The sequence below is a fragment of the Eptesicus fuscus genome, chromosome 4, assembly GCF_027574615.1.
Source record: "Eptesicus fuscus isolate TK198812 chromosome 4, DD_ASM_mEF_20220401, whole genome shotgun sequence".
In the NCBI taxonomy this organism is placed as follows: Eukaryota; Metazoa; Chordata; class Mammalia; order Chiroptera; family Vespertilionidae; genus Eptesicus; species Eptesicus fuscus.
Genome location: NC_072476.1, coordinates 55,975,542 through 55,998,091, shown reverse-complemented (window position 1 = coordinate 55,998,091; position 22,550 = coordinate 55,975,542).

Here is a 22,550-nt window from a genome sequence, read left to right as displayed (position 1 = left end):
ATCATGAAGGAAAAGAATGAACCAACTATAAAAACATGCATGAAACTATTATTTTATAAGCAATGTGCCCATAAAGCATTGGACAAGCCCCAAAAGGCTAGTGCAGAGTGCAAGAAGCAGACAAACAAAGCAGAAAGCAGCTGTTCCGTGGCTAAAAACTTAATCAGAAAATTCTGCAATATTGAGGTACTGTGTACACACTCTATTGGTTCTGTTTCTCTGGAGAACCCTGACTAATACAGTATTCAACTCTTGTTAGCCTGCTGTTGAGGGGAGCGTGTGCTCTGTCTTTCTGATTTAACCTTAGTCTTAGACAAGCACCACATCCCTGAGTCTCAGCTATTATTCTTTTGGTGCCTCCGCCCCTCCCTAGCTGTATTTTCTAGTCCACCTGGCATTTCTACCCCTCCTCCAGGGACAGTTTTTTATTATTATTTTCTGTTCCTTTCCTTCAGGTGGAATATATTTAGTACTTCAGCATCCAATGGTGACAGTGTCTGTTGCTCTTATCTCCACATATTAAAACGCTGATTCCACAGGGGAGAGAGTGTAGAAAGGAACACATGGGTTGCACCCTGTTCCCATCACAGCCATCATTCTCCTGCTCTAGTCTGCAATGCAGAGGACATTTTTTACAACTTTATCCAGTATTTCCAGGGACATTAAGTTGGATTCAAGGCACAAACCCTGAAGAGAGTATGAACTCCCCCGATTTCTATAGCCCCCCAAAGGCTCCATACACCTGCCCCAATGCACTCCTGATGCCCATCAATTCTCAAGCTATGCTAAATAAACTCTTCCTGGTCTCCAGCTGTCTCATCGCCATTGCTTGTGTCCTGTCTCTCCTGCAGGCATCTTCTCAGTGTGTTGCCCTGCACCTCAGTCCTTAGATAGCTTCAAGGGAAGTTGTTAATTTGTAGTCTGTCTGGCTTTTTTCCTCTGTAAGCGTGAAAGCAACACTTACTAGGTGTCTCATCCTGGAGCAGATACCACAATTCAGGAGCAGATATTTCATCTAATAGCTATCTTTTCTCTTATTTTGCTTTTCCTCAGGGGAATATGAAATTATTAAGCATCAAGTGCAATATAAAACGTTTAACTTATTTGGCTCTTCAAATATACTAAATATTAATTAAAAATTGAAATTTAAAAATAAGTATGCTGCTTTAGCTTGGAATTTAAAAGTCTGGATTTATTTAGAGGCTTTTCATATATTATCATAGAAGAATTATAATTAAGGAGTTATAATTATAATATATAACATGCAATATGTTTTATAATAGATTGTATATAATTAATAATATATGTTTTTTATATATATAGAGAATAGTAACTAATGAATCAAAACCTAACATAATCCCATTAGATATACAAATGGGAAAAAATTATATGTAGACATTTTTCATGTGTTCAAAACAAAAAAAAAGTCTTGATTTAGTAAGCCCTTTTGGTTGGGTGTAGCACATTAGTGAAGTTGTATTTTATTTTAAATATCTTCCTCTAATGGTCCAAATGACAAACAAATTAAACAAAGGAATATTCTTTATGAGCAGCCTCAGGAGGATCCTATAATCAGATATCTGTTATGCAAACAAACAAATATAGGGGTATCTCTAATTTATTTCCAAATAATTTCAGATTTATGGTAGGTTGGCAAAGATTTTACAGAACAACAGAGCATAGCTGCCAGTTGTGCCACTGCTCATTTTTTACATTTTTTAGAAGGCTCCCATATGCTCCCTCAGAACAATCCTTTCAAGCAGATGGCAATGCCATTTTACAGACTAAAGAAAAAAAAATGAGGCTCTCTGAAGTGTCAGGACTAGAATTACATCTTCATCCACCCAACTCCAAAGCTTTTAGTCCTTTACTGCATCAATAAATCATGATAATCCATTATTATTCTTTATATTGCTTCTTCTGAAGGAGTAGAATAGTATTTTCAAAGGAACATTACTTCAGAATTTAGACACCAGAATTTTAATATGGTTTTGCAGCTAACAAGCTTTGTGACTTCAGACATGTAACTGAACTTCTCTGGGCCTTAAGTCCTTCATCTCAAGTAGAAAGGATTTGAAGTAGCTGAACCATAAAGCTCCACCGTCCTCCAAAGTTTCATGATTATCGGAATTCATTCATTCTTCCTGTATTCATGAGCATTAGACTTTTGCCAGAGGCATACACAAGTTTTGAGGGGCCTAATGCCTATTAACCTTTTGCACTCGGATGTCGAGTGTGACGGTTATTGAATGTATCAATAATTTGAAATATAAAAAAATCCAAATAAATAAGTTTGTATGAAAAGAGACTCCAGTTTTTTATTCTACTGCCGCACTTTGTAAAACCTGGGGTATTTAAAAAATTAAATCCCGAGCAGAATAAAGGAATCGAGAAAAAAGCAAGCGAGTGCAAAGGGTTAAATCTGAGAGACCAATTTGAATAATGAGAAAAGAAAAATCTCACTATTGCAAATTGTCAAAAATATATGTCAATGTGAACACATTTGTGAAGCCTTTCTCTGGGCCTTAGAAGGGGTGCTAGTTTCACTGCAAATTTGCTGCTAGTGAAACCACTCAGAATGGGTTTTGTGGCATGTGTTTTGTTGGTGGGGAGCTAAAGAAGAAAGAGGTGGTGGGATGTTTAATGGCGTTACCCAGGAATTCTCCTGATCTTTCCTGTCCAAAGTGTTGAGGGCTAGAGAGACAGTCCATTTTCAGTAGAGAATGCATATAAAAATAAAAGAAGTTTCTTGCTGCCTAGGATGGTTCAAAAAGCCTCTTCCATCACCATACTAGAAAAGTATGGTCATCAAGACAAAGAAATGAAGCATCAAGCACCTATTTAATTTAATTTCAAAATCAGGCTATCAACAATTGGCAGGAGGAAGGGCTCCCAGAAGCTATTGTAAAAAGCACAATCTAAAGGCAAGTTGGTGATCGAAGACTAATGTAATTAGTGACATATAACAGCATGGAAGTTGTGGAGAAATCCACATTAGATTTAGGCTACCCTGCCTTCACCTCAGAGACCACTATGCATTTGATCTCACAAAAATTCTGTCTCACGAAATCCCATTCCATTGAAACAGAAAGTAGCCTATCTTGCTGGAATCAAAAACATTCTACAGACTAAAATAACTCACGGTTTTGCTTGATTCACATCTGCTTAATGTAACATTACTTCTTAAGGAGGAAACCACTTTCAAGTAACGATGGGGACATTTATTCACTGACATCTCTCCAAGACAAATTACCAAACAGTCAAGATATAGGAAGATGGAGCTCATTATTTCCCACATACTGGTCAAGGTCATTGAAGAAAAAAGTATGAAAAGTTAATGTTGCAAGAAACACTTAGCATCAAACATGAAATAATATTTGAGATTGAAGAGATATATTATCCCCATAGCTCTACCAAACTCAGTGTCTACACAAATTATTATCTCTCTTTTAAGTGTCAGTAAGTTACAGTTCTCTAAGGACAGCTTTAACTGTTTTCTGCTACTTAGAAATGTCCTGTTTTACCTCTCTCAGTCAAAATGACTTCAGTTCTTAGAAGTGATCATTTCCTTTTATTTCAGAATTGTGTGTCATGATGTAGTGTTTCCAACTGAATATATTACAGCCCCCCTCCCTCCACAGTTTTTCTTTCTCTAGTTTCAGTTATCCACAGTCAATCACAGTCTGAAAATATTTTAAATGGACAGTTCCACAAATAAACAATTCATAAATTTTACATTGCTCGCCATTCTGAGTAGTGTGATGAAATCTCCCACCGCCCTGCTCCCCCTACTACCAGCCCCCCCGCCCCCACGGACATGAATAATGCCTTTTGTTCAGCATACCCACACTGTACATGTTCTTGCTCTTCAGTCACACTTAGCAACATCTAGGTCATGGACTGTCCTGGTATCAGTCTTTGTGTTCAAGTAGCCCTCATTTTACTTAATAATGACCCGAAAGTGGAAGAATAGTAATGCTGGCAATTCGGATATGTACAAGAGAAGCTGTGAAGTGCTTCCTATAAGTAAAAAGGTGAGAGTTTCCAATAAGAAAAGAAAAAAAAATCATATGCTGAGGTTGCTAAGGTCTATGGTAAGAATGAATCTGTTATTTGTTAAATTGCCTTAATATATAAATTAAGCTTTATCATAGGTGTGTATGTATAGGAAAAAACATACACAAAGTATATCTAGGATTTTGTGTTATCTCCAATATTAGGCATCCATTGGGTGTCTTGGAACATCTCCCTGTGGATGAGGGGGAACTACTATTCCCATTCTCATTTTCTCTCCATACCAAATGAATTGCTTTTGTATAACTTGCTAAAATAGAGGATGTTACATTTCTTATGGATAATGTATTCTTTGTACAGTTGGTCATCCCAACTTACAATGTTTTAACTTTAGGGTGGTGTGAACGTGATGCACATTCACTCAAAACCATACATTGAATTTCCTTCATTTTTACAGCTGAGTAATATTCCATTGTATAAATGCAAATTCACTTTTAGAATTATCAAAATTTGCTTAATGCAAGAAAAGTTTACTATGCAGTTGCAGTTGATAATGTTAAGTACTAATAACTCAAAAAGCTCTCTATAGAGTTAATCTATATTTCTAAAATAAAAAAAATATATTATAACTTCTTTACTCTTTTTGTTTGTTTTTTTTTTTTGCTTATCCTCACCCAAGGATATTTTTTCCCATCAATTTTTAGACAGAATGGAAGGGAGGGGGAGAGACACACAGAGAGAGAAAGAAACATTAATGTGAAGACAGGGTTAGAGGGCTCCGGAGAAGAAACATGGTGTTATTTCTGGTTTGTGTATTTCCAAATATTTTGTAATTTCTAGTGTGGTTTCATTTTAACTGGAAGAGCTTTTAAGAAGTGTTTAAGTTCCCCAAATATAAGAAGATGGCGGAGAGGCTTCTTTTATTACTGACTTTTCAATGTATCTTCAGGGTTGAGGAAGAGGCCCGCATACTGTGGTAACACCCAGTTTTCCCACCAGTCAGTCCATTAACTGGTACAAGAGTCAGCACACACACACTCAGAGCCAGAGCAGCCTCTCTACAAGGGATGCAACAAAAACTCTCCCACTAAAGCCACTGGGATGAAGGCCATCTCTCCCCAAACCTCTCGCCCTGTCATCTAGGAGAAGCCTGCGCACTGTGCTAAGACCTTCCTTTCCCTGAGGCTGGCACCTATGCCGAGAAATCGAGGAAACTCCAGACATGGAGCTCATTGTGGACAATACACTCACAGCCTCGCTTCTGTTGTCTGCAAGGAATCCGTGCGGCGTTTGTCAGTCAGCAAAGACTCCTTGGACTTCCAGGTTACCTTTCTATTTCCACACTTTAATGCAGTTAAGTTTTGTACACCCTATTCTTTTTCCTTTTTAAGTCTTTCCTCAACTCCTCATATTCTTCTATCTGCTGAAATTCACTGTTATGCATAGGAGTTATATATGAAATCCCTTATGCATAAGATCCTCTTTACTGTCAGCATATCATCTAAATAGTCCCTTCATTTATTTTGCTCAACTTGTAACCCAGCTATCAACTGAATACGCTAATTAGTGCATGAATTCTCTTGCAGTGCCTCTCAATGGTGACTTTATTTTTCTCAGTGGTGGCTTTATTTTTACTTTCCTCAGAGTTCTTCTATCACTGTTAAATTTTATGTACCCTACTCCGTGACCACCAGCTCCTCTCTGCTAGCTCACTTACTCAAGTGCTCCAATGCACACAATTCTTTAACTTTTGTACATCTGTAACCTCTGATTTCCCCCAACTTTCCCCTGTCCTTCACACCTTTGATGACCCTGGTCTCTGGCTTGTACCAAGGTGCTGCTCCAAAAAATATCCTTGTGAAGGTTGACAGTGATCTCTCATTGCTAATCCAGTGGTCAATTTTCACATCCCGTATCTTAAACTTTTCATGACGTTTGATATAACTAACCACTCCTTCTTCCTTGATGTACTTTTTTCATTTTATTTCCAGCACACCAGACTCTCTTGGTGTTTTCCTCCTATCTCACTAGTTGTTCTTTTCAACTCTGTGTGTGTGTGTGTGTGGTTTCTTTTCTTTAAACTTCTATTGTTGATATTTTTTTAGGGCTCTGTCATTGGCACTCTTTTTCTCTATTCTGCATTCTCTAGTGATCCATCCAATCTAACTATTATAATACCATCCCTATGTGGACAAATTCCAAATTTATATTTTTGAGCCCAGACCTCTCCGAAAGTCTAAACAAATACACATCTTCCCAGTCCACATTTCAAGTTAGCTGTGTAAATCATTTCTCATACTCGACATGTGCAAAAACTGAATTAAAAATATTATCTTCCTCTGCTTCGAGATCACTACTTCTCCATCAATGGCTAATCATTTTTTTCTGGTCAAACATTATGGAGTCATAATTGCGCACTCTTTTTTCCATGTCAGAGATATCATCCAATACATCAGCAAATCCTATATTTCTACTTTAAAAATAAATACAAGATATGTCCAATCTCATTATTGCTACCACATGCTCAAAGGCACCATTGTCTCTCAGAGAATATATGATTCTTCCCTGTCCCTTTAATCTATCATCTAGCCAGAGTTATCACCTGTCATCTATACATGGAATTTACATATCCCCTTGCTAATTATTTCGCATACTTAACTCTTCTTAGATTACACACACACACACATAACACATCTATACCTACTATGTACACATACATGTATTTCCTTTAAGATCCCGCTGCTTTAAATTTCAGAGCATCCTCCCCAGCACTCCCTCTCTGCTCCCCCTGCTTCATGTTTCTCCACAGCACTTACAATCACTTAATAAACAGTTTAGTTATTGATTTAGTTCAGTATCTGTCTCTCTCCAGCTAATGCTAACCTCAGGAGGACAGAAGCCTTTGCCTGTCAAGCCCTCCTGCATCACCAGCTCCAAGAACGGTGCCTGTCAGAGCACAGGCAGACAATAAAAATGGGTCAGAATGAACAAAGGCAGGCATGAAGGAGTAAAGTGGAGTCGGGTGAGGTTTTAAGAAAGATCTGCTGGAGTGGGGAGGGGTAGTTTGGGGTCCATTTTACAGTTGGGCAAACTGAGTCTCAGATATGTAAAGGAGCTAGACCAGTACTATCAGATATTCCCGCCCCCCCACCCTTTTTTTTTTTTTTTTTTGAGATAAGCCAGAAACCTGGATATTTTTAGGACAAGTTAAGAAATAAATCCCATTTTCAAATGTATAAAAACAATAAATCACCCTTTAAATTTTCCTTTAAATTAAATGAGACAATGAAATATGAACAAAATAATGAGGAAAGGTACCATGAGTAACATTTGTGGGATTTTAAGTGGATATATGTATATACAAGAAGAGTATCCACTGAAAAGTATACCAAAAACTATATCTTCAAAGGTGCCTTGCAAGGTAAAACATTATTTAAATTAAGGTCCTAAAGAAATAAGATGGAGTCTGATAAAAGGAAAATGTAATTGGCCAAATTGTTATTGATGTTAATAACAGATGTTGCTCTCCTAGCATAGTGCTTTTTAAAATCCATCTCTTTCTGCCAAGGAGAGGCTAAGTGACTAATATCTTAGAAAACATATTTTTTTTTCTGTCATTACACCGACAGAATTGCACAGCAGGCTTACAAATCACTCATTCTGAATATGACTTTTCATTTCATACCATGGTCTTTTCTCAACTAAGTTACAATTGAAATTGAAAGCTCATCCTCAAATTTGGCACAAAACGTCATTAATCAAGTTGAAACTTGGTTACAAAATGCCATAAAAACATTGAGGAATGAAAAACCTCTCATGCTAAACCAAATATGGCATAATGAAAAAAAAAAAAAAAACTGCAAACATTTGGGAAAAATTTTCTGAATAAAAGGGTAGGGAGAAACTGAATGACTGAACTTCCTTTAGAAACACTCTGCTAGTGTCTTTCTTCGGCAGAAAGACACTAGCAGAAATCGAAGACATACCATTATATCTTAACAGGAGTCTAGAAAGAAAGCACATTAAAAAAAAACCACTGCTCTTATACTCCATCTACCAGTACATCTAGCTGTGAGGGAAAGGAAGGTGACTGGTCAACATCTGACATTTACCCTCATTGCCTCCCAGAAACAATTTTGTGGAAGGCCCATTTTGAGAGAAGTCTGGCCGTAAGTCTACAGAGAAGAGGCTGAAAACATGTCTAATGCAGATACAGGGGCAGGCAAAAGTAGGCTTACGGTTGAAAGTACACGAAAACACAGGGTTTGTCCTTGTATCATTATTTATTTATTAATCATTGTGTTATTTGTATTATAGCTGTAAGCCTACTTTTGCCCACCCTGTATATCACTTTGCCTTTCACTGTGTCACCACTGCTGTTCTTCACTGTTCTTTGAAGCTAAAAGGAAAGCAGAAGAGGAAACGCAGCTAATGTGCAGTATGTGCCCTGAAGGCTTTCTCTTTGGCTCATAGATTAGAGAGAAGTGTGTCTTCTTAAGTTGTTAAATACTCGAACATTTTCAAGATACCTGTCTATTATTGACTTCTAGTTCAATGTTATGATCCAAGAAAATATTATTTTTTGTAATTTCTATCCTTTTAAATGTGATAAGGTTTGTTTTATATCCCAGGGTGCAGCCTACCTGGATGTGTGTTCCATGTGTACTTGAGAAGAACCTGTATTCTGCTATTGTTAGGTGGAGTGTTTTGTAATTTCAAATAGATCTCATTAGTTGATAGTGGTTTTCAGATTATTGCCTTATTGGTTTTCTTGCCTATTGTTCTATCAGTTGGAGAGGCATACTAATATCTCCAACTAAAATTGCAATTTTTTCTATTTATCCTTTCAGGTGTATCCATTATTTCATCATGTATTTTGACACTCTATTATTACATGCATACATATTTAGACTTCTTAAGTATTTTTGGAAAATGTACCTCTTAATCATTATGTAATGTTCCTCTTTATCCTAGAAAAAGTTTCTTGTTCTAAGATAAATTTGTCTGAAGTTAATATCAAGATTTCTTTTGGTTAATGATTGCATCTTTTTTCATCCTTTACCTTAACCCTTCAATGTTTTATATTTGTAGTGGATATTTTTATTGAAAATAAATAGTTGGGTTGGATCATATTTTATCTGATACAAACTTCTCTTTTAACTAGTGGGTTTAGATAATTGACATTATATTGGTTAGTTATGTGGTTCTATTTTATTCTAGCACTTTGTTAGTTGTTTACTATTTGTTTCATTTGATCCTTGTTTCTGTTTTTTGATGATTCTATTTCATCTCAGTTATTAGTTACATTATTTTAAATTGTTTTTTAGTAGTTAGGCTTACAATGTGCATTTAAAAATAATCTGAAATAAACAATATATTATAACACCTCATGTATGGTATAAGAAAATTTAATTGTGTATAACCAATATCCTCCCTCCCATAATTTTTGTTATGAATTTTATGATATAGGTACCCAATATATTGTTTGGTCTGTTTTCAGTTATTTTTTAGAAAAACTGAAAATAAAAAAAATTATTGTATTTATTAGTGTTATTTTTTTACCACTTTAAACATTCTTCATTTCTGAGAATCTAAGTTTCTGATTAATCAGATTATTTTTTTCTGAGCTAAGTAAAATAAGAATGAGAAAAGATCATTACTGAATAAATAATTTAGTAACTGTAATAAACAGAATAGAATACGAATTGATGACATCCACAAAAAGCTTGAAATAATTATACTTAATGCAATGGAAAAAGACTAGTAGAGGTGATAAAAATATCAAAATGATAATAGCAATTCAGCATAAGAAGTATTGCTATTCCTGAAATAGATAATCTGACCACTAAAATAAAAAAAAATCAATGAAATTTTAATTCAAAGGGATAAAGTATTCCAGTAAAATTTCCTATATAATAAAAGGGTAATATGCAAATCAACCAAACGGAGGAACAACTGGTCACTATGACGTGCTCTGACCACCAGGGGGCAGATGCTCAATGCAGGAGTTGCCCCCTGGTGGTCAGTGTGCTCCCACAAGCTGGGCTGATGGCTGGCGAGCGCAGCAGTGGTGGTGGGCCTCTCCCACCTCCTCGGCAACACTAAGGATGTCCAGCTGATGGCTTAGGCCCATTCCCCACGTGGGGAGCGGAACTAAGCCATCAATCAGACATTCTCCGAGGACTCTCTCGGACTGCTAAAGGGCACAGGCCAGGCTGAGGGACCCCCAGACCCCGAGTGCATGATTTTCATGCACCAGGCCTCTAGTTATGTAATAATAATTGGTACTGAAACACACACTTGGATGTTTAGGTTTTAAAGATACATACACACATTTTAGGCATTCTATCAAAGTCACTTAATAATGGCAGACTTCCTTAGGATTTTGTCACAGAATCATGCAAGTCCAAAATAGAAAAATATCAGTGAATTTCCAATGAAAATAAATGTTGGAGTGATAGCTGTGAAAATGGTGAAGTAAAGATGACACTCCCAAAAAGCAACTAAAACAGGCAAAATATTCAGAGTCAAGTTTCTTAGAACTCTGGAAATTAATCAAAGGCTTCAGCTATGAGGTAACATGAAGTCAAGAAAAATGACTGACTCTCAGCAACAACAGCAAACTTTGTGGCATTTAATCTACTAGTTGCATCCACTGCTCTACAACTCAGCAGTAGCCTTAAAAAGAGAATAGGCCATATTCCTGGTATTAGAGAAAGCAAAATGTTACTGGAGCTCTTTCCAAGATTTATTTCCAAAGAACAGTGATTACTTGACCTGTCCAGTGGTTCCCTGGAGAACTCTACTCAAATAGCTTATTTTTATTTGACCTCACTTGAAATTGCTCTGTGCTGAAAGCTTCTCCCCAAGAGATATTTGTTGGAATGTTATAACATCATGACTGCCTAAGGTGATTTATAAGAGTTGAGACATACAACAGATTAACCAAAAATCTTAAAAGGAAAAGCTGAAGCATTAAATGTCCATAAGAGCTTTGAAAAACTCTGATATATTCTTGTGAAGCAACATGCATTCACAGAGTTGTGCACAAGTTCAGAAAAAACACGAGAAGACCTAACATCTCACCTCTGATACACCCTGAGGCTCTGCACAAGCAGGAAATGAAGGCTAAGTCAAAGTTTAAAATTCCTGGTTGTCGGTGAAGGTATGTCCCAACACTCACAAAAAGCCCCTCAGCAAAGACTGGGAGATTTATTTGTTTCAGGAATTTAAGGAAATCTCTATTTAGTCATTATCTGAGAATTAAGGAAATGAAGTAGAGACCTCAGTGCCATACATTAAAAAAGAAACAGATTTTAAAAACTATTTCAGAAATGCCTTAGCCAAGTACTAACAGCAGCAACTCTGGGCAGGAGGAGTATCTGACTTACAGAGTTGTACATTATGATACATATAAAGCAACAAAGAAGTATGACCCATACAAAAGAAAAGAATCGATTAATAGAAACTGTCCCTGAGGAAGTCCAGATGTTGGACTTACTATAAAATTAGCTCTTTAAATATGTTCAAAGAGCTGAAGGAGACCACACCATATAACTAAAAAAAATATGAAAATTTTATCTCAATAAATATAGATTATTACTAAAGAGATACAAATTATAAAAAGGGATGAAATAGAAATCCTGTAATTGAAAACTAAAATAACTGAAAGCTGTTAGAGGGGAGGAGGGTTGGGGACTGGGTGAAAAATGTGAAGGAACTAAGCCAAAACAAAACAAAAAAAAACAACCTCAAAGACACAAGACAACAGTAAGGTGATTAACAGAGGGAAGGAGGGAAGTTGGGGAAGATAGGAGAGGATAAAGGGGAAATAAATGGTTACAGAAGGATACCTGATTTTGGGTGATGAACACACAATACAATATACAGATGATGTATTACAGAATTGTACACCGGAAACCTAAATAATTTTATTAACCAATGTTTTCCCAATAAAATGAATTAAAATAGAAAATGAAATACAAAAATTATAGTAGAAAAAAGTAACAGCAGATTTGTGCAGGCAGAAAAAAAGAATCCGCAAACTTGTGAAAAGATTAATTCAGATTACCTAGTCTGAGGAACTGGAGAATAATAATAAAGTGTGAATGAAGCCTCAGAGATCTGTGAGACACCATTAAATGTACTAACAGCAAGTGTACAAATTAACAGACCATTTCAGTAATAATATTTGGAGACTTCAATACCCTGCCTTCAATAACAGTTGGAACAACTAGACAGGAGATATAATCAAAATAGAAAATTTGAACAACATTATAATCCAGCTAGGCCTAACAGACACTCCAACCAAGAAGAGAACACATTCTTTTTATCAAATGCTCATGAAACTCATGAAACATTTTCTAGACTAGATCATGTTGGATTTTTTTTTTTACATATATAAAACAAGCATCAATACATCTTAAAAGATCGAAATCATGCCCTAGTAGACTGGGTGGCTCAGTTGGTTGGAGTGTTATCTCATACACCAAAAAGTTGCAGGTTAGATTTTTGGCAGGAAACATATCTAGGTTGTTGGTTTAATCCCCAGTCAGGGTGGGTATAGGAGGCAACTGAGCAATGTTTCTCTCTCTCTTTTCCTTCCTCTCTCTAAAAATCAATAAAACATATATTCGGGTGAGGATAAGAAAAAAAAATGATTGAAATCACATAAAGTATGTTATCTGACTGTATCAAATGAAATCAGAAATCAGTATCTAAAGAAAATTTAGAAAATGCACAAATATGTAGTAATTAAAAATGAATTCCTAATTAACCAAAGAGTCAGAGAATAAATCACAAAGGAATTAGAAAATACTTTGTAATATCAATACTTATTGCTTGCCATGAAGGTATTGCTTGAATAAACATTTATGTACCTACAATGAAAAAGAAGACCTCAATAACTTAATTTTCAACCTTAAGAAAATAGAAAAAGAACTGCAAATTAAATCCAAAGCAAACAGAAGAAGGAAGTAGTAAGGATTAGAGAACAACAACAAGAAATAGAAAAAATGAAAAAGAACAAAAATTGATTCTTTAAAAGAGCCACAAAATTGACAAACCTTTTGCTATACTGACAAAGAAAAATTTCAAATTGCTAAAATCAGAAATTAAAGAAGGATCATTACTACAGACTTTACAGAAATAAAACTGGATTATAAGGAAATACTTTGAACAAGTATATACCAACCAATTAGATAAATGTCTAGAAAGACATACACTACCAAAAATTTGAAAAGAAAAAGAAAATATGAATACACATCTAACACTTTGTGCTGAAAGGTATTAACTAGATTTATTGTTATTATTTCACAGTATATTTAAATATTAAATCATTTTATACACCAAAATGAATATAATGTTATATGTCAATTATATCATAATAAAAAAAGAATACACTGATTATAACTCATCCTTTTTATACCATCTTCATTCTAAAATTGTGAAGTTCAATAAAACTAGGTAATATTTTTTGAGATTAAGTGTAGATAGAGATCTAAGTAGAATTATTTTGTAATCTCTTTAAAATCAAACCATTCTCACATATTCAGTAAAAATTTAATTGAAAAAATTTAATAGTTAACAAGATACCCCTTAACATACACTGAGGGCTAGATTATTATGATCTCTGAATGCATAATAATCTGGGCACTCAGTGTATATGCTATATAATAAAAGGCTAATATGCAAATTGTCCCCTCAACCAGGAGTTCGACCAGCAGGCAGGCCGGCCAACCACCCATGTCCTCTCCCCCTAGCCAGGCTGGCCAGACCCCACCCATGCACAAATTCGTGCACTGGGCCTCTAATACACACACACACAGAGACACAGACACATAGATATATATATATATATATACGTACATACATATATATATATATACAAATACACACACACACACACACACACATACATACACTGGGTGGCCGAATTATTATGCGTTCAGAGATCATAATAATCTGGCCACTCAGTGTATATAAAGACTTATTCTATATTCCAACTAGTGATGAATTTAACTGACATTCAACTTAAATTCAATAGACACACAAAGTGACAAGCTCTAAAACCTCATAATCATTAAATCCCAAGGGAAACACTGAATGACAGTATTTAGGATTGTTGTTTTTTTTAAAAGGCGGAAACCTTTCCAAATTGGGTGATTATCCATGAACAAATCCAGAACAAATTATCTGAAAGGATTTTAAAGCTATTTTTTTAAAAATCACTGGAGGAAAATTATGCATCGATCTTCAAGGTGCCTATCTTGGCATTTATTCTGAGCAGTCCCAATGTTTAAAATTTTTTTTCATTATCTTTGAATGTTATATCAGATCAAGGTTTTTTTGTTTGCTTGTTTTTAATTAAAATGTTTTCTTCATTCTAGGAGATTAATTAAGAACACTAGAACATTAGATAATTATGTTGTCACCTAACAAAAATTCTAAAGTTTGGAAAGGTTAGCAACATATTTTACCCTCTGTCCTCTTTTAATAAGAGTCCTTATTCCTAAGAATCCATGTTTTCATTTTCACCATTTTAATTTGCAAAAGGCACCATGGAGGCTGGTGTACAGGGGGATTGTGTCCTTCTATAATGTTGACATGATGTTTTTAAAGTCTCCTATGATAATAGTGGATTTGTCTCCCTTTCTAATAAGTCCATATTTACCTCTTGTATTTTGAAGTACTTTTGTTAGTGCATACATGTTATATATTGTGTGTTTTTTAGTGAATTGACTTCTTTTTTTTGTTATGTAATATCCCTCTTACTCTTAACAGTTTTCTTTGATCTAAAGTCTTGTCATTTGATACCATTTTACTTATGCCTGAATAACTTCGTATAGCAATTTTTAAAACTAATTGTCTTACAATGAATTCCCATAGTTTTCTTTTATCTGAGAATGTAATTATTTCACTTTCATTCTTGAAAGACATTTTCATTGGATATAGATTTCTGGGTTGAGAGTTTATTTACTTCACCTCTTTCAACATGTTGTGATACTTCTTTCTGGTCTCTATAGTCTTTAATGAGAAATACACTGTCATTTAAATTTATGTTAGTCTGCAAGTAGTTAGTCAATTTTCTCCAGCTACATAAGTACTTTTTTTCTTTGTCTTTATCATTTTTCTCTAGCGGCATAAGTACTTTTTACTTTGTCTTTAATTATCATCAGTTTGTTTAAAATGCATTTCAGTGTCAATTTCTTTGCATATATACTGTTTGGAGTTCAGTGAATTTCTTGAATCTATACATATATGTATTCTGTCAGATTTAGAGATTTTTCCAGCTATTTTGTACTTTTCTATTGAAATCCTTTTCAACTTCTATGAGGGGCAGTCTCTCAAAGAACCTGATATACAGTTCATTTCCCCCCCACACACACCCAGTATTTTACCTTTTGGTCAGATCAGATACTTCCTATAGAATTGTCTTTAAGTTCACTGACTCTTATTTTTGTCATCTCCATCCTGCTATTGAAACTAAAACAGTGAGGGAGCTTTGCTTTTTGTTGTAATTTTTTAGTCCTGAAACTTCCACTTGATTTTATAAATAAATTTCACATTCTTTATATTATTTTATTGAGAATTTCTCTCTTTTCATTTAATTCAAGGATCTTTGTCCTTATTTGTTTGAATATGTTTACAAAGTGCTTCTTTAAAGTTTTTCTCAAATATATGTAACATTTGTCGTCTCAAATTTGATATCTGTTAGTGGTCTTTTTCTATGTAAATTGCAATGTTTCTGATTTTTTATGCAAAAAAAAAAATGGATTGTCTGCTCTTTATTTTGAAAAGTATATTATGAGACCGTGTCTTTTTAAAATCCTATAGAGCATGTTGGTATTTTTGTTGTTTTGACAGAAAATTAACCTACGTGGCTTAGACGATAAGTTCTGTGGTTGAAAGCATCAATTTAAGTGTTTTCAAATCTGTGCACGGTTATTTAGAGCTGTCTTATCTGAGCTTCACTCACTGTTTAATCTGGGATGTTGGCAGTGGTTTAGCTCATGGTTCAGTTGCCTATCTCAGTGCATGCTGTTCAGATGAGATTCACACATGCACATCTCAGAGGGGAGTTCATAAACATCTATGGGGTTGCTTTCCCAAATTTATCACTCTCCACAATCTCCTCCCTGCAGCTTCTTTTCCCCCTCCTTTGCCAGAAGAGCGGGCTTTGATGCCATGTACTTCCCGCATCTGTGCCTGTGATACAAGAGACAAGAGGACAGAGAAAGGGAGGGAGGATGAAAACACAACAGCAACAGACATTTGTCCTATAATGGTCTTCTGATCAGAGAAAGTTTCCCTCCCTTAGACGTGAAATACTGCAGCTGCCTACTTTCACTGCTGGCAGTATAGCTACAACATACACTTGTTTGGATGGTAAGCTATAGGAAAGGAAGACACTGTAACAACAGGATTCCTCCACTCTGTCTCTGAATGTTAGGAGATGCTTTTTCCTCTCCTCCAGCCAGAACCAGAGAGCTTATTCCTGAGCGTACTTGGTCAGGGACCATGCCCACAGCCATGTTTGGAGCTGTACTGAGTCCAGGGAGGAGGAAAATTACAAACGTACCCCTGTTTTGGTGATACTTAAACCCCAGTCTTATTCCTCAATGTACTTGAGACTATTTGCTTTTCAGAGACCTTAAGTAGCCATCCCATACATTCTATCAAGGTTTATAGCTGTATTCCGTGGGAGTGATGGTAGATTGTGCTTATTTCATATTACTAGTACATGGAACCAAACTCTTCACCTTATTTATAATTTAATAATGTTTTATTCTCTCAAAAACTACTATCATTAGTCTTGAAAGAAAGAAATCAATGAATTTGGAACTTCAGAAAAACTCATTTAAGAAATCTCAACTTCTGCTGAATCTTTTCTTTAAATAATTTTATAGATTTCAGAGAGGAAGGGAGAGGGGGAGAGAGATGGAAACATCAAGGATGGGAGTGAGTCACCTATTGACTGCCTCTTAAACGCCCCCTACTGGGAATCAAGCTTGCAACCCTGGCTATGCCCTGACCTGGAATCAAACCTTGACAGCTTGGTTCATAGGTTGATGCTCAACCACTGAACCACTCTGGCCAGGCTCTGTTGAATCTTCATACAGAAGATTTCAGTCAATTTTTTCCATTTTTTCATTGTAAGCATATAGAAAATTACTAATTACAGTTCAAGCTCTGGCAACTAACCAGCCCCACTATTGAGATCAATTTCTATATACCTTGGAACTTTGTTTCTTCAGCAGAAAAAATGAATGAACTGTAGCTAAATATTCTAATACATTACTTCTAGCCCAAATAATTTTATTTAAAATAAAATTAAATTAATCTAACATCCCCATATTTTGGTTTTAATAATCTAGCTATGGCATGTTGAGCTTGAATTCTTTAACTTGTTTTTCCTGATTAATAAATACAGTTCAAAATTAACCTTTCTGTTTACTTATGTGCTGGAGTCAAATGTCTCTGGTTTATGTTTTGTGTACATCTCTTCCTAACCTCCGCATTCAATGACAACAGGTTAGTAGCTTGAATTCAGCTCTAGAAGGAATATTTATCTAATGAATATTGTCAAATATTACAAATTGGATCTTTTTATTTCCTTTTTTAAAACACCCCAGCTTCTTATTAATCATTTACCAGAATACCCCTGCTTATACTCCTGAAGAATGGGATATTTACTTCATAGATAAAAAATTATATCATAAAATATTTCATAGATGACAAAGGTTAACAAAAGGTAGAACAGGACAAAGATATATCATAGAGTAGATGTATCAGTTCCTCTGGCAATATTTACTGTCACAGAATTTGGCTGTGATTTTTGAAAACTTGCCTAGACTTTGACACCCTGTCAGATTCTGATTGCAAATAAATTGAAACAGCACAAATAAGCTGTAGCTTATATAGCCAAAACCTAGGCTGTTTATTAAAAGCCTCCAATGATCAGTCCAGGAGTAAGGCCACCAACTATTGCCTATAGAGCCTGTAGATATATGCTTGGATACAGCATATAAACTATATATCTAACTGAATTGGGAGAAATTATTGCAGCAGCTGTAGCAAATTTGTTTCCAAGTAACATTTAAATAGAAGAGCCTGTCAACATACGTAGTTTACATAAACCACCTTGAAGGAAAGTGATCTTTTCTTTTTAAGAGCTCTTCTATGTAGGTCCAGTTACCAAAACATGTCTACCTTGATGGAGTTAGTTAATTGGAGGAAGGCAGGAGGGTGGTGCATATTCGTTCTGTATTGAGAAGCAGGAAGTGATAGATGGCTGGCATCCAAGGTATTTTGCCCTGGTGATTTTATCATATAACCACAATTCAAGGTATAGTGCCCATGTTGAAGAGTCAGAAACCAAATTTTATCAAAACAGAATGGACATTCTACAGAAGGATACTTATATAAAGAAATTTGTTCTGTATGAAAACAGAATACCAACTATACTTTGCCATAGTATATGAACCAGACTGTACAAATAGGCAGACCTACATGAAATGCCAAATCATAATCAGAAGGTTATTAATTTGAGTCAAATGAATGTACAATGGCATCAGTTCTAAAAGAATATGATTTGTTTATCTCCACAATAGGATTTATCTATTCACTGGAGCTGTAATTATTGAAATCATTGGCTGAGATAACCAGTGTTGGCTCCATAATGAGATGAACTTAAGTTTGGAACGCACCATCCAAAATCTTTTGGCTGAGGCTGTTACTGTGACTCATCAGATCTGACAACTGTATCTGATGTTCATATTGAAGCATTCTTTATCTTTGTATTACTGTTTTTAAAAGAGATGCTATTTTGTATTTATCCAGAATAAAATGAAAGCATTTTCCACACACATCTATGTTTATATTTTGGGGGAAAAAGAACAAACTTATTTAAATAAGAGTATTTCTGATTATTTTTCTACATTAAGTCACTGTAAACAGCACACTGTTGTAAGTGTCTATGACTAGTATAAAGAAGATGCTATAATAGAGGTATTTAAATTTATTTTTCTCATCCCTATCTCCAATAGCATTTGATGCAGCAAACAGGTAAAAATACAGAAAAGTGTAAGATTCAACAAAATAAAACAATCCTCTTTAGACATGTTGACAACTGTATCATGGGCTCCATTCTGCTTCTGAACATATTTCTGAACATCCTATATAATAAAAGGCTAATATGCAAACTGGCCGAACTGCGGAATGACTGGTCACTATGACACGCACTGACCACCAGGGGGCAGACACTCAACGCAGGAGCTGCCCCCTGGTGGTCAGTGCGCTCCCACAGCGGGGAGCGCTGCTCTGCCAGAAGCCGGGCTCACAGCTGGAGAGTGCAGCAATGGTGGCAGAAGCCTCTCCCACCTCCGCAGCAGGCAGACATCCCCTGAGGGCTCCCCGACTGCAAAAGGGCGCAGTTTGGGCTGAGGGCCCCCCCCCCCACCCCCAGTTCACAAATGTCATGCACCAGGCCTCTAGTTCATAAATATGAGATTAAAATTTAAAAAATATAGGCATAAGCTCAGAAAAAATGCTCAGGATCTAGATACTTACTAAATAAACACTACTCAGTAATTGAGGAAATCAAAAAGAAAGCTTGTTGTCTGGCAGGTACTGAAATGGAGAAAAAACAGTTCTTTGGTAACAGAGGATTAGTTTTCCCCAGATCTGAAGATAACGTGATTATATGATCAAGGACCTCAGTGTAAACACCCAGATCTTGTTCCTTTTCAGGTTACAGGTGGCTAATTTCACAGAAATTGTTTCTAGTTTATACACCTTTACTGAAAAACATAGGAAATCGCTGATAAAAAAATTATAAGAAAGCATTTTCTATACTGTAGCCTGAAGATAACATGATTATCTGATCACTTAATGTGGACAACCCAAGTGAAGATGAAGGGATTCTAATTGCTCTGTTTCCTCACATTTTCAAGTTTTTCTAATAATAGTTCTGTTTTATTATCCACAGCATATATATATATATATATATATATATATATATATATATATATATTACTGTTGCTAAGCCAACCATAGATAAGTGAAATCATATGGTACTTGTCTTTCTCTGACTGGCTTATTTCACTTAATACAATACTCTCCAGGTCCATCCATGCTGTCTCAAAGGGTAAGAGATTCTTCTATTTTATAGCTAAGTAGTATTCCATTGTATAACTATGCCACAGCTTTTTTACCCAATTATCTACTGATGGGCACTTGGGCTACTTCCAAATCTGGACTATTGTAAATAATGCTGCAATGAACATAGGGGTGCATATATTTTTGAATCAATGCTTTGGTTTTTTGTGTGTTTTTTTTCATATATATACTCCAAAAAGTGGAATTGCTGGGTTAAATAGGAGTTCCAATGCATACAGCTTTCCACAGTGGCTGTACCAATCTGTATTAAAGCAACAAAGTGGAGAGAGACTCCTGGATACAAAAAGACTGAGAACATTCCAGAGTGAGAAGGGTGAAGGGATTAAGCAAAGAGGAAAAAAAAAAGACTCATGGACGCAGACAATAGTATGGTGATGGAAGAAGACTTGATTTGGGGAGGTAAACACAATACAATATACAGATGATGTATTGTAGAAGTATATACCTGGAACATATATAACTTTATTAACCAATGTCACTCCAATATATTCAATTGAAAGTATTAAAAAAAATAGAGAGCATAAACAATTGACCCCAAATATATCCCCCTATGAGGGTAAACATGCAAATTTATCAATACTTATTTATAGAAATCCTCCATTCACTTACTTTCTTAAGCTAACTAAATTATACCCATCTCACAATTTAATTCAAGCTCTTATTACTTTGAAAAAGCTTTTCTACTATTGAGCTCAAATTATTATATTTTCTTCACTATCAAAATTCACATTGCCATGAGCACTCATCTATCATTTGTCATTTACAATAAAATCTTGTGATATTTAGTTATTTTTCTAAGACCATTATTGGTAAAATTCACTTAATATATTTTCATGATATGATAGAGTTTTTGACTTTTTTTTTTTTTTTTCAATAATGACTTGAACATTTTAAAGCCTGGCTAGAGGTTTCTCAGTTTCCCTTCTTAGGAGCAGCTAATTCCAAACCCCAATCACTTCCCTCATTGGGTTCTTGCCTCCAGGGCTATATTCCTTTTTGGAGGCTCTAGGGAAAATATTTATACATCTTTTATTTTTATTTTTAGTATAGTCAGCTAGCAGCCAGAATTCAGTTCCTTGTGGTTGTAGGACTAAGATCTCCCTTACTTGTTGACTGTCAACTGAGGGACATTCCTAATTTTTAAGACACTACTTTCATTCCTTGGCTTGTGTCCCCCTTCCTTCATTTTGTAAGCCAGTAATGTAGGAGCCCCTTACAGGCTTTGAATCTATCCTCCTTATTCTGTCTCATAATTCTAACGCAGCCAGAAAAATTTCTTTAGATTTAAGAATTCAAGTCAGTAGACTGGGACTACCCATTAAATCCATGATAATTTCCCCATCTCAAAGTTAGTAAGTTTAATAATGTTTCCATTTTTGTCATGTAATGTAACCTTGTCACAGGTCTGGAGATTAAGGTGTGGACATCATTGGTGAGGTGTTATTCTTCCTACCACATTACCTAAAGCCAATCAGCCAGCCTGGAGCTAGGGCCAAAGCTGGAGCAGAGCCCTGCAAAATAATCTGTCCTGAAGAAGTGAGGAACAGAGGAGAACCCTGTAAGCTTCTGGGAGACACCCATCTGACAGATTCAAGAAAATCCACTGAACTTGGCTCAGCCTTAATTACTTAAACCACAATTGACCTGCACACACATAAAATAAGATATATTTGTTGATGTAATAAACCGAGATTTTGAATTATTTTATTATACACTGTGATTATATTAAAAACAAACTAATACAAAGAGGTACAAGAAGTAATGGTGGGTCAAACATGGATGCTGGTGGACTGTAGTAAAGCCAATAGTGTGTGAAGTGTATGTGGCAAACAAATATAATGTAGAATGTTTTGGTAGTCACAGAGTTAATCCTTACGATTTTATAGCTAAGCCATGTACATTTTTCTACTATTGAATGATAGTTTAACTCCTTTCCTTTTGTTAAACACTTTTGACTTAATACTATGCCCTAGGAAATGATCAAATGGTCAGTTGTGAGCTATCAAGTTATTATGTGATATGAGAATCCTTTTCTGAAATGGTTGTTTTCTGATCTACCAAGTCATAAATTTGGATGTTCACAGTAACTTTCTATAATCAAATGGAAGTATGATATATGAGATCAAGCTCAAGGAGTTCCATGAGAAACAAGTATGTTACATTAGTAAGTAGGTCAGATTATCATAGCACCTACTTCTGATATATAGCTACCTTTTCAAGTCACATCCATGACCTCACGAGGAATTTTGTATAACCTGCCCAATAAGAAAAAGTTGAACCTTGCACCACTTACTGGTAGAAAATTGCAAAGTCATGCAAAGACTTAATTCTATATTTATAGAGAGTGGCTTTTTTTT